The 13,066-nt window shown below is 39.8% G+C and overlaps 1 protein-coding gene across 1 annotated transcript in view; it reads left to right on the forward strand.

Annotated features, from left to right (window-relative positions):
• Positions 1-11,384: 11,384 nt before the first annotated feature.
• Positions 11,385-13,066, forward strand: part of sema4bb (sema domain, immunoglobulin domain (Ig), transmembrane domain (TM) and short cytoplasmic domain, (semaphorin) 4Bb) — a 54,730-nt gene continuing 53,048 nt past the window's right edge. The window contains exon 1 of the mRNA XM_042512246.1: positions 11,385-11,553. The gene's annotated coding sequence lies outside the window, so the exon portion shown is untranslated. The remainder of the gene's footprint in view (positions 11,554-13,066) is intronic.

The raw sequence follows: 13,066 nt of genomic DNA on the forward strand, positions 1-13,066 counted from the left end.
AAAAAGAGACATCTGTAACAAATCTGGACATGAAAGCTGTGAGATACTTATTTATAGTCACCAGGAGGAATCATTGGATACATGATCTATGGAATATGGTGTGATTATTAAACCTCCTTGATTATAGCTGTTGTTTATGTCCTGCTCATATGTACACAACCACAAACACACACCATTGACACACTCATACACACACACACACACACACACACACACAGGTGCAGCCACCATGACGACACTGCACAGTATGCAGCATGGACACAATCTTTAATCATCCTGTGGTCTGCTGCAGAGAGAAAATATACAGTGATGGTGATGCAAACACAAACACAAGGAAACACACACACACACAGACACACACCTTCCCCCACCCGTAGCCCACCCCCCTGCAAACCTACCGTTCCCTAGTCCATGATGTAATGCTATCAGACCCCTCCTCTGCTGTCTCTCCCTCCCTCCATCTCTCACACACTCCTCTCTCTCTCCTTCTCCTCATTCTATTGGTGGCTCCCGCCTGCATCTGCTGGATCAGCTCTGACTCCTTACACACATACATACACACACACACACACACACGCACACACACACACACACACACATACTCACACACACACACACTTCCATGCTCCGTCTCACACACTCTTACACATACACTACCAGGGGGATTCCTCCGCCACTGCAGCCCCTCTGCTCGCTCCACCTGGCTCCTGTCTTTCGCTGTGGGGGGAATGCACGGTGAGTCCCTTCTTTCTCTCATGACAGCAGGCGTTAGTGGTTCACAATAAGACAAAAGGATGAGAGGACGTTGTTTCTTTTTCCCGCAGAGAGTGGTGGACAAACGCCGGCAGGCACTGCTGCCACTGCAGCCTGGGAGGAGAGGCTTGCAGCTGAGTTTGTGCTTGGAGTAATGAAGTGGTGTGAGGTTGCTCAGTTACTACAGATACCGGTCATCAAGGCGCTGGGTGCCATGGCAATAGATTGTATTCAGTTAGGGTCTTGGGTTATTGTGCGTCTGTGTCCTAGTAAGGTGCTGGAAGCTGTGGTGGGGTGCACGTGTGTGTGTGTGCTTTCATTGAGATGAGGTTTGCATGTGTGTAGCCTGAATTATAAAGCCTAAACATGCTCCAGGGTGTTGTGTGTTAACTGGTTTCCTCTTTGAAAAAATGTCAGGCACCTTGCTTTGAGATAAAACAGGGAAAGAATTGCATGAACTAAAGCTGCTGCTGCATTAACTTCCTGTGATGGTTTAGTTTGTTCCTTCCTTCTGGACAGGGAGGATATATTGGCTACTATAAAGCACTGACAGTCTCATTATGTACATATAGATTGTGCCTGTTGTGTCACTGACAAAACAGGGTGTGTGCATGTGGTGTGAACTCGAGAGCCTGTGACATTTGGACACTTGGCAATGCTCTCTCTGTCTTCTCCTTTCCCATTATGTGCACTGGGCTCTTTCACTGTAAGGCTCTGTGACATTGAGTCTAATAGAAAAAGTAATTCTATTATTGCCACAGCTTTTGACTGCTAAATGACACATTAATGATAATGGAAGCGGGTGAGTGAAGTCACTGGTGCGATTTTACTTTCTGGGCTTGACGTTGACCAAATAGCATTTTGTGTAGCGATGTACTGCAACCTAACCTTTTTATCCAGTGTGTTGAAATGTTAATATTTTATAATGCTTGGTCTACTCCACATGTGGACACTCTCATAACTAATTCATCCAGATGTTTTTCCTTTTCTGTAGTACATGAAGCTGAGAAGAAGCCAAACATGATTCACTGCTTTTCCCTTTCAATATAAACGTCTAATTTTGGTTCATTTTTAAAGTATTTCCATCCTGTTTAGTTGATTAGCGCATCACGGGGATCCATAATTCAAACAAATATCTAGTAAATCTGGAAGGAGGTGTAATCCATCAAATGCCACCAGCTCACTGGCAGCAAACCAAGCAATATATTTTCTACGCTAGATAATCTGCATGGCGTTCTTCAATTAACCAACAAACAAATTAGCTTTGCTATGCTTTTCAACTCGCTCATTATTATCAATAATTGCAGCTGTAACCACATTTAAGGACAAAAGCCACAAAGATATTTTGGAAGTCAGCTGGCCTGGTTCAAATCTCACATTGAACAGTGTGTGCAAATGTGTTTTTTAATCAATGATTAGCACATGAAGCAGCTCTTCCTCAAGGCTGTTTAACTCTGACATACTCTCTGTAGGCATGAATGGAAAGTAATTACGATGGTGATCCAACAGCAAACTAATAAACCAACAGGCATTGAGGAAGTGAAGTGCATACTCAGCTCCCATTGGTTGTTGAACTATTATTTGGGTTCTTCAAAGGTTAGTGTGTGGTCATACTGAGATAGTTTATTGATTTCTTGCTGTTTCAATTCTGTTACAGCCGACTACAGACATTGTGTCTTCCCACTGCCCCAAAGACCTTTAATAGTAAGACCGGGGCTAATATTGCTTTCATACACTGTACTTTGTGACCCTGGCAGAAAATGTTAATGTTAATATCCACCCTGCAGCTGTTCATCTGTTCCTAGATCATCCTGTGGTTATAAGGGGTCTCTTCTCTCATCTGTTTCGTCACCAATTCTGAAGCCAAGATGCAGATCTCGTGCTGTTGGTGCATTAGATGTGCTACAATTTCATGCTGACTGAACCTGTTAATTTCGCATCTACCCACACTGGGTGTGCTGACGTCAAACCAATTGATTGAATATGAATATTTGAACTCGCTCAAGGTAGAATAGTGAAAGACTAGAAAAGTAAAAGGGTCAATTCACTCAATATTTCATCAACTCTGCTAACTGTATATTCAATTTGGATCCTGAAAGCAACACAGAAAGGAATTCTCATACCTTTCACATTCTTGAGGACTTACTAGCTGCATGCATGTGTATGTAGCATTTGGTCCTAAGATCATGAGTGTTTTTTTTTTACCTTTTTTTCCTAAAAAGAAACACCACAAGTATTCCTGAGAATAAAACATGGGACAGAAGCTCTTTTTACACTGAGATTTTGCTATAGGAGAGTTACGAAGTCCCTTAATTTTGCTCCTTTTACATTTTTGCATAGAGCCAAACATGGTGGCATAATGCCGCTCAAGTGTGTGAATTTAGACAGCATGTCGGCGTTGCGGAAACAGAAAATGCGTGTTGGGCATGATGTTTAACACAACACTGTCGGCCTCTTGTGTGACATATAACATACATGTCAGCAGTGCTTTACAAACAATGGCAGAATATGGCAATAACAATTATTTATTATCCCTGTTATATGGCCGCCGATCTTGCCCTCTGCTTGGAGGATAAGGAGCTCCTGAATCTCATTGTTTTCCCGATTTGTGAACATTTATGGCCGTGGACAAGGCCAGTGGACATTTATGGCAACAAATTCTTCTTCTTCAAATATATTGCTCGATATTTCCCCCTTGAAAAGGTAGTGTGAGGGGGGTTAATGTGAGGTTTACTTGTGGGAAAAAAACAAAAACAAAACAGGACCTGGTTGCGTTGGTTCTTCAATCCTGAAAACACTTAAATACTCTTCTTGCCAAACTCTCCGCCAAATGTCATGCATAAAGATTTTCAACTTCAAAAACTTATTTCAAATTCCAACATTTTGTATTCTGTTTAATTTGTGATTTCACTGGAAAAACAAAAACAATGACCACTTCAAAACTGTGTCTGCAATACATGTTATGAGGATGCATGTTTCTGTACAGTGGGTTAACAGAGACTAAACACAGATCAAAGGGTTGATAGCAAAGAAAAATAATACTTGTTTAACAGCTGAAAATGCAGTTTGCTTACAAATGTGCAGGATTAATAATATATGTCCAAGCAGTTGATGGGATTTTCATTTTTAAAAAAATATTTCATAAACCTTAACAGAGCTTCACTGAAAGTGCAGCAGCTCCAAGTTTTGACTGCCTTGCTTTTAATTTCAGGGGAAAAAAAGACTTAATGGATAAACCTGCCATTGGACCTCAGAAACACCCAAGTAATTTCTTGCATTTAATGATATTCCTCTTGTAGTATATTTAATGTCTAGATTAATACAACTCTTTGGGCTGATAAATTCATAAAAAATCAGAAACTCATTAATTCACTCCCAGTGCCTGGAGGCTTTCTTCCACAGCCCTCCCCCTTCCCGCTGTGCAGCTGTGTAGGACCTTCACCTATGCCCTCCTACTGCAGCATCCACAGCCTCCCAGCTTCAAAACCACCAAGAAAGAGCCAGACAAAGAAAATCCATGTGTTGAGCAAATATACACACAACTTGATTTAACTGCACTAGCCATCACTGACGTCACTTCCCTTGAGCTCTCAGGGGAAATCCGGACCACATTAATGTGCAGTATTCTCATAACTTCCTATACAATTCATATTACTGCCACATGTCATCCTTTTCCCTGGTGTGTGCACAGAAGCTATCTGACAGCAGATATTGGTCCTTATTCATTATAGAAGATAAAGAGGGATCCAAACATTTCAGCTAGCTCTACTGTGTGTTTGTGGCATCAAGTTTGGAGTTCATTCCCTAATCTTTCCCACATGTCAGACTCTCTCTTTATCTGTTTTTCTATCTGCCTTTTTTTGTTTGTGCGTATTATTTTATGTGACTTTACTGTTTACTAGTGCATGGAGCAGAAATGCCCTGAAGCCAATCCAAAAGATAGGCTGCATGCATCCTTCTTTACCACCACATTTTAATATTATTTTAAGTTTTTCTTTTCCAAAAAACTAACCCTGAAGAAATTTAAATTAAATTAAAAAAATGTTTGCACCATTAAAATATAATGCACTGCAGAACCTTGAAGGTAAATTCCAGACTTTTTATTGATAGTTTCATTCAGTATTCAGCTGTTACTATTTTCTATGATGAGCTGTGTTGACAAGTTAGCTGGTAAACCTCTATGCTTTAATTATATGGGGAAACCAAAAAGTCTTAAAAACTCATTCTGAGATGATTGAACATGTCAGGAATAAAAGCAAGAGCCAATTAAAATGGATGACATGATTTGCATCTCCTGTTTAATTATTTACCCTGTCACTATAAACAAAGGCCCTCTTCTGACATGTGTGCATCAGACAGAGAGACAGAGAGAGTAAGAGGTGGCTGAGAGGCTACAAGGAAAGATGGAAGTGGTATAACAGATAAAGCCACAGCTCTTGTCTCTGATATGGACATGGGCTGTCATCTTAGGCAGTGGTTTACTCTCTGTCTCACTGGTGCTGCTTGGTCACACTAGCTCTTACTAACAACTCTGACAGGACACAAGTGCATTCCCTGGTTTCTCAAAGGGTCAGTTCACCCAAACTACAAAAAAATGTGCGCAGATTTTGGGGTATCTGGTCCTGAAATTTCAGCCTTGAGAATTCAGATTTCAAACTTTTTCAGTACCATCCACAATTTATTTTAGTTTTTGCTCCTCCATTTTCTTTGTGAATTACATTATGGAAAAATACTATGTATCAACAGGACACTAACACTAAGGAATTCAAATTTTGACAGCACGCTGTCTACTTTGAGTATATATTGTCACTTTTCCAGTGAGAACTCGATACATACTAAAAACGTGCTAAGAATTGTGTTGTATAGATTTTAGGACTTAGTGTTTTTGTTTTGTACTGAGCGAGCGTTACCATGCTAAATATGACCACATAGGTTGTTTGTACAAGCAGCAATTATGACCCATATTTCAGTTTATTGTTAAGGTGGCAACCTCCAGTGGTCATAGTATGAGCAATGGAGGGACTCAGGTAATGTAGTATAAACAGTGACAAAGTTCGCTTAGGGTGGGATGGAGGGGATGTGGATAGGTCAAACAAACACATGACTTCCATCTAGGAGATCAGTGTTTGTGTTCAGTTTGCAACAAAAAGCCAATGCTGATTATTTTAAAAACGTTAATGTAGCATGTTGTGACGCCGTGACATATTTCGTGTGATACATCACATTACCTTACGACGTTAATAATAAACATACTTATTTAAAGCCAAACCTTTTTCTAAATCTAACCATGTAGTTTTGGTGCAACAGCAACTGATATACAATATTAATAAAGTATTAAAAACTGCTACCATTAACGGTCATACACGGCCTATTCTGTCGTCCACTGGTGAGTGAACTAATTTAGAAAACGCTCCGTTGGGTCATTTTAAGGGAAGGAACAAACATCTTATGTTGTGGTAAGATTAGGAGGACTTGTTGAAGAGAACTAAAATGGTGAACGTGGTAAACATTACATCAACTTCATATCTTCATGTTAGCACTGTCATATGTCAGCATTAGTATTTAGCTCAAAGCATCGCTGCCTCACCGAGCTGCTAGCATGACTGTAGACTTGTCTTACTGAAATGTCATCATCGTCTTCTTGCCATCTTTGATAGGACCATCTGTATGACCAGATACCACTCAGGGTGCCTGCTATTTTGACTGAAACTGTATCAGTGTCCAAAGCAGTTCATTGGCGCAGTTATGATGAGTCACCATTTAAGAGAAATCCAAACGTGATCAAAATTTCACATGTACAAAAAGCTAAAGGACAAACATATTTATATTGATTCTCCTCTGGTCCAAGAAACATTAGTTTCTGTAGGTTCCCCAAATGTGCATAAAACATATGGCCACACCCAACTACACTTGCAGTTTGATTTAAAGATATCAAAACAGCAAGTCATTTCTGACCATGATTTATGACCGACCTGTCAAAAGAACTCGACTCAGGATCATTTATAGCTGAAGCAAATGGGACACTTTCAGGCCGCGGTGCTGCATCAGTTGAATAGTTATGAATCATCAGTGTGAGAGAGGAGGTCTCTTGCTTAGGGAGAGACAGAGGGAGAGAGAGAGAGAGAGTGAATGAGATGTGGGGACATTTTGGGACTGTCAGAGCAGGACAAGGTGAGGACACAGGGATGAGTCATAGCGCTGTTAGCTCTGCAGGAGACACCTGTACGGGGCTGCTCTGACATCATCACAGCCTGCAGGGGCGGAGCTTACTGGTCAGGGGTTTATCATGAGCTTGACCTTGTTGTATGTCAATAATTCTCACCTTCTAACAGATAATACTCATAAAAACACAAAATATATCAGTAAAAGTTTTGTGCAATAACTTTATTGTAGGTATAAAGGCATGAAATATGTTTATCACGAAGCCTGTAATCAATGATAAAGACAGAGTCAGCGGCCATGCTTTTGGCGTACAAACATGCTGATGTTTAGTGTAATGTGTACTGATATCCCCATCTTAGTTTGCGTGTTAGCATGCTAACATTGGCTAATTGTTACCACAAAGTACAGATGGCTCTTAATGAAAAGCAAAAGGATCATCAAAATTATTAGAATTTAAGCTCGTGGGACCATGAATGGCAATTCATAGATTTCATGACAATTCATCCAATAATTTTTAAGACATTTCAGTATGACTTAAACTAGTGGGACATCCAGCCAACCGGCATTGCCATCCATAAAGCCACGTCGCTATAGCATTGCTAAAAATGACACATAATGATCATTTTAATGAGTCAGCTAATTTTACAAGCTCTTAATCTTTTTATTATTTTTTCCTTTTTTCCTCATTTTGTTCCCTGTAAAGTGGTGCAGGGAGGATGTTTTCCCTTGTTCCCTCATGAAAAAGTCAGATAGAATTTAACATGGGATTTTGGATTATTGCAGCAAATCAGATCTGTTACATATTTTTTCAGCAAGATAATCTTTACAAATTATGATTTTTGAAGAGTAAATGCAATCGCCAGAAATTAGTTAGCGCTCACTTTAGGTTATAAACAAGCTAACGTCACATGACTTAATGTCCCACCCACAACAGGGCTGTAAAGCCGTGTTCAGCAATGGACGTTCTGTAGTCTTATTTACTAACTACTCGATAGCAACTCGATAGCTTTTACAACACTTATTAATACACAAAATATGAGGTTATCTGAACAAAACAAAACAAAACAAAATAAAATGAAACAAAATAAAAAGTAATGATTATCTTATTCACAAAAGCTTATTTAATGGGGCACCCAGTAGCTCATTTGGTGGGGCGGGCGCCCCATGTACAGAGGCTGTGTCTTGCTGCAGCGGCTACAGGTTTAGATTCTGGCCTCGGCCCTTTGCTGCATGTTATCCCCCCCCCTTCACACTTAATACTGCTCTGTCAATAATGGCAAAAAGCCAGAAAAAACTCATCTTTTAAAAAAAATAAGCTTATTTAATGGATAAATTAAATAAATTCACAAAACATTTAGGCTGTCTCCCAATCTGGCATTGTGTGTTACTCAAAGAGTCTGTCATATACTTAACCCCAATAAAAGCTCCACGGGTGGCCGTGACCTTAATATGAATGGTGTATGGTCCCCATTGTGTTCACATGCCATGACAAGAGGATATTATTTGAGTCCAGCAGCAGATTAAGAGTGATATGATCAACAACTGCTGAGCGTTTGTAAAATGCAACCCTCAGGAATTTGAAAAAAAAGCCTCTAATTGATGATTTTTTTTCTTTTTCTAAGTCATGAAATAATTTCTTCTTTGTGTAAAATGCTCCAAATAAACCCCAAAATGCTCATTACCAGGAGGCCACTTAATTCTTATCAGAATGTTTCTCCCAAAGCTGCAGAGCGGCATCTTGCTATTGCATCTTCATTTTGGGACTGCCAACACCTGAATGCTTATCTCCTTTTTTTTAGTGTGAGGTAAAGGCTAATTTTCACTCATAATTTTTTAATCCATTTGTTTCTGAAGAATTTAATCACAGTTTGGGTGACCGGATTAGCTTAATGTATTAATATATTATTGCACCATATATCGCTGCAGAACAAATAGAAAAGCGATAAAGAAAATTCAACCCATTTTTAGAGGAATTCATATGCTGAGTGGTCCATCCACCTCCCTGTTGTTGCACTTTTGCACAAGTTGGATGATTTTAATCTTCTCAGAAGTAATCCTTGATTGAATTTTGGGGATTACTGAGGGCCTGGCAGATAAAGGAGAGCAATTTTGATTTCTGTCCATCAGAGAATATATAATAGAGAAAGAGAGACATGTCTGTATAGTCAAAGAAAAAGAAGTGTCTTAAATTGAACCCCCAACCGTCACATATTTTTCCAGTTCGGTGGGGAGGTTCAACGTTGCTTTATCTGTGGCGCACTTACATAAAACCAACATGTAGAGTGACAACATTTCCAGAATAAAGTGTCAGGTTTCTGTCAGACCGGGCTATCAGGATGCAGCCTCAAGCACTCTGCGCCTGTCTTGGTTACTGTCATCACATTTCTTGGTGTTAACAGTCAAAATATCTGACAAATTCTTGTTGCATTGTCGCACATCACTGAAAGCAAGGAGCTGGAGACTGATTATTAATGTTATCTTTTCCCCTGCGGATGTGAATTGAATTTGTTTTGTGTCCCTCCTTGTCAAGAAAAGATAATGATAATTTAGATTGGACGTCCTGAGCAGAGCAGAAGGTGCAGCCCCGCTGTCTGTTGCTTTGAGCTTTCAAAGGAAAGCTGCATGACTCGGGTCCACAGTTCTTTTTAGTCGTTTGGGGGCAAAAAAAAAAGAGATTACATGAATGGCTGAGTCTGCTTGTGTTCAGGTCTCTGCCTTCGTATATAATCCCCTGTAATTCTCTTTGTGCTGGACGCTCTCGGTTGTCATTCATTGTTTGATGGCTGCAGGGTAGCCTGGAGAAGAGAGAGAAAGAGGAACACTGATACCCAAAACAAGAGTAAACTTTCTTTTAGCAAAGAAATCTGTCAGTGTCACATTCTGAGAGCAGATGCTGTTCTCTTCTCTTAGGCCCTATGCTGCAAAACACATTTAATGTATACTTTCAAATACATATGTTTAAAAGAGGAAATGCTTGAGCCACTACTCGTATACTTACTGTATATTTGTACAGATTATGTGTGTGCATATTTTTTTTTGTCAAGGAAAATTGATTTTTTACATTTTGCTCAAACTTTGCATAGTTCATGAACACTTGTAGGTTCCTTTAGGCTTTTATTGTTTTTACACTATTTCATAAAGTATAAAAACTCATATGATGTGATTTTATGAAAGAAAAAAAATACGATTTTAATTATCGCAGACTCTCTTCCCCATTTCCCACAAGTGGTATAAATTGCGAAAGGCACCTTTGCAAAATCCTTCCATAAATACTTGCAACATTGTGTTTCAAACAAGAAACAGTCCTATATTAATAGGAGCATGGATGAATTACTGAACGGGCCTATCAGGTCCAGGGGCCCAAAGTGTGGGTAAGGTATTGGTGCAGTTTGTGAGTCAGATCCACCCCACCTTCCTCCATAGCTCCAACCTCTTGTCCGAATTTGGCCACCACTGACTCCAAAAAACCCAAGATGGCAACAGCCGAAATGCTGAACTCTAGGCTTCAAAATGACTGTCCACAAACCAATGGATAACGCCACGATAACTACGTCCATTATTCATACAGTCTATGGCAAAATATTACTCAAATTACATGTAACATGTAAGGACCATAGACAGTATGTAAAAATGGACGACTTGACAGCTCCCCAAGTGAGGCCAACACATCTCAATCACCCCCTGCTGGCTGGCTGCAGTATAGGTCATAAAGCTCATCCCTGCATGTTAGTGAATGGGACACAGGCCACAAAATAAATATTTTAGCTTCACTTAAGCATAGCATGGCTAAATTGGAAGGCGTCATCCATCTTTATTTATAGTCTATGGTACAGACCAGAAAAAGTCTAAAGATGACAACAATGAGATGCAAAGGAACTACAAAGAGACACAAAACAACCAAAAAAGACACAAAATGACCTCAATAAAAAACACTAAACCACAAAACAATGCACATTGACTACAAGGGAGGTGCAAAACAACATCAAAAACAGAGGCAAAACCACAAAATCAGTGGGTATGTCTTCTATAAAGGAGAGGTGGTGGGGCCTTTTACATATCTGTGCCCAGGGCCTCAGGGCCCCATTATCTCATAATCCGCCCTTTGCATAGGAGCTATATAATATAGCATATACATCTTTTTTTCTTGTGTTTTTTTTTTTTTTTTCATTTTTGTATTTTGTCCTGCTTTTGTAGAATTCACAACATTCGTAGACTACTTTAGACCTTCCCCTTGACACAGAAGGGAAAACTACATGTATAACCTGAAATTTTAGGTTATATTTTCTTGCTTTAGTTACCATGCGGTGATTTTTTTGTGGAAATGAGCGGTGGGCCTGTGTGCTGCAGGCTCTCCATACACCGTCTGTGTCTGCGGGCAGGCAGCGTGTGCTGTGGGAGGAGCCAAAGTTTAGCAGCTTGAAAGCGACCAGCCTCTTCAGTCTGTAGTAGAAGAGGCTCGTCTCCAAACGCACCGGGGATGGTGGACCCGAGCTCGCGGACACACTGAGGGACTCTAACGTGCTCAAGCTCGAGCGCACTTTGCGGATTTAAATGGTGTGACGGTCCATTTTTCGACAGTTTTTTCAACGACTGTGAAGACTTTAGCTGTGACCGAGGGTTTTTTTCTGCTGGTGCATGGTAAGGTTTTATGTGCCTGCTCGGTGTTCTTCGGTTTTCAGATTGAACACCTTTACAAAGAGGAGAGATGAAACGGAGTGAAGCTAGTTGCATTTCTGCTTTTTTAGAGGCTGAAGGATACTTCACGGATGTCTTATAGTCTGACATAAATGGACATTTGAAATATTCAGCTGAGGCGGTTTATTCTAAAATCGGAGCTTTAAAGCTAAAGTTGAGGTTTCTTTTGAAAATGTGCTTTTATTGGTGGCGTCTTTACTCGTGTTAGTTGTTAACCCAGACTTTGGATGTATTCCCACATGCAGTTTGTGGTGTTACTCACTCGGAGCTACTTTAACGTCATCAGGGATGTGCGCGTTGAGGGTCTCGTGCACACATTGCCTGCTAACTCCTGAGCAAAAGCCCTAAAATGTAATTCATAAATGTCAATAAAAACGTCTAGGTTTTTTCAAACCTGGAGCCACATAACTGTTCTTGTGCTGCTTACAGACGCCTTTCACAAGTACTTTAGGACTCTGAGCAAATTACATTTATATTTTAAAAAAAACATAGGAAAAAAGGCAACTTGGTAAGAAATGTGCCACAAATTGAAAGAAATACATAGATTTGGAGGTTTAAAAAAAAAAAAAAAAGGTAAGATAAAAAATGTGGAAGAAAAAACAAAATCTTCAGGAAAACATCATTTTTAATGATCGTAATTACATATTTAAAATAATTATGTCAAGCATTTTTACAAACTTAAAACACTATTTTGAGGTCATTTCATTGTTCTGTTTTTTTTACTCTTTGTTATTTTTTTAAATGTATTAATTTTTTTTTTTTTTTACAAATTTTAGGTAATTTTCTTTACTTTTCACCATCTTCTTGCTATTTTCTGGGTCATTTCTTCTTTAATTCCTCATTGCCTTCTTCCCAGAAATCAAACCAATTTGCTCAGAGTTCAAGGGGTTAAATGGCATGCACTAGCAGTGATTTGCAGCGCTGTTTTAAAAGCAGAATGTAGGTAGGGGAGATAGTCTGATGGACTGGACCCTCTGTTTTCTGTCTCCCCATGTGGGTAAACAGCTGTTGTTCGCATTCGGAACCAAGAAACAACAAACACCTCTGTTGTTGCATTGGCTCTGCTTTATTTTCGCCAGTCTTAAAGAAACGTTGGCAAAATTGCTGCTGCTGAGGCCTGTTTAATGGTACCAGTCTGTGAACGCCATGTGGAGCCTTTTGGAATTGATACTGTCCAACTTAACACTTGCTTAATGACACCTCGCTTGTTTCCTGCTATTCTCCTCCAAATAGCCGCCTCCTCTTATCTCTACTGGCATGTTGTAAAATGTGTTGACATACCCTCCACGATACTCTGTGTTTCTATGAAACAAACACTGTTTCACTTTGGATAAAGCATCCTTTTTTAATCTTGCTGTGAGGCCCTAAAATTTGTGCTTTATCCCGACCTGATGGACCAAATCTAGAAGTTATGATGCGTGAGAGAGATGAAGCCGGGTTCAGTGTTTAGATGGTG

The sequence above is a fragment of the Plectropomus leopardus genome, chromosome 1 (assembly GCF_008729295.1).
Source record: "Plectropomus leopardus isolate mb chromosome 1, YSFRI_Pleo_2.0, whole genome shotgun sequence".
NCBI classification, from domain to species: domain Eukaryota; kingdom Metazoa; phylum Chordata; class Actinopteri; order Perciformes; family Serranidae; genus Plectropomus; species Plectropomus leopardus.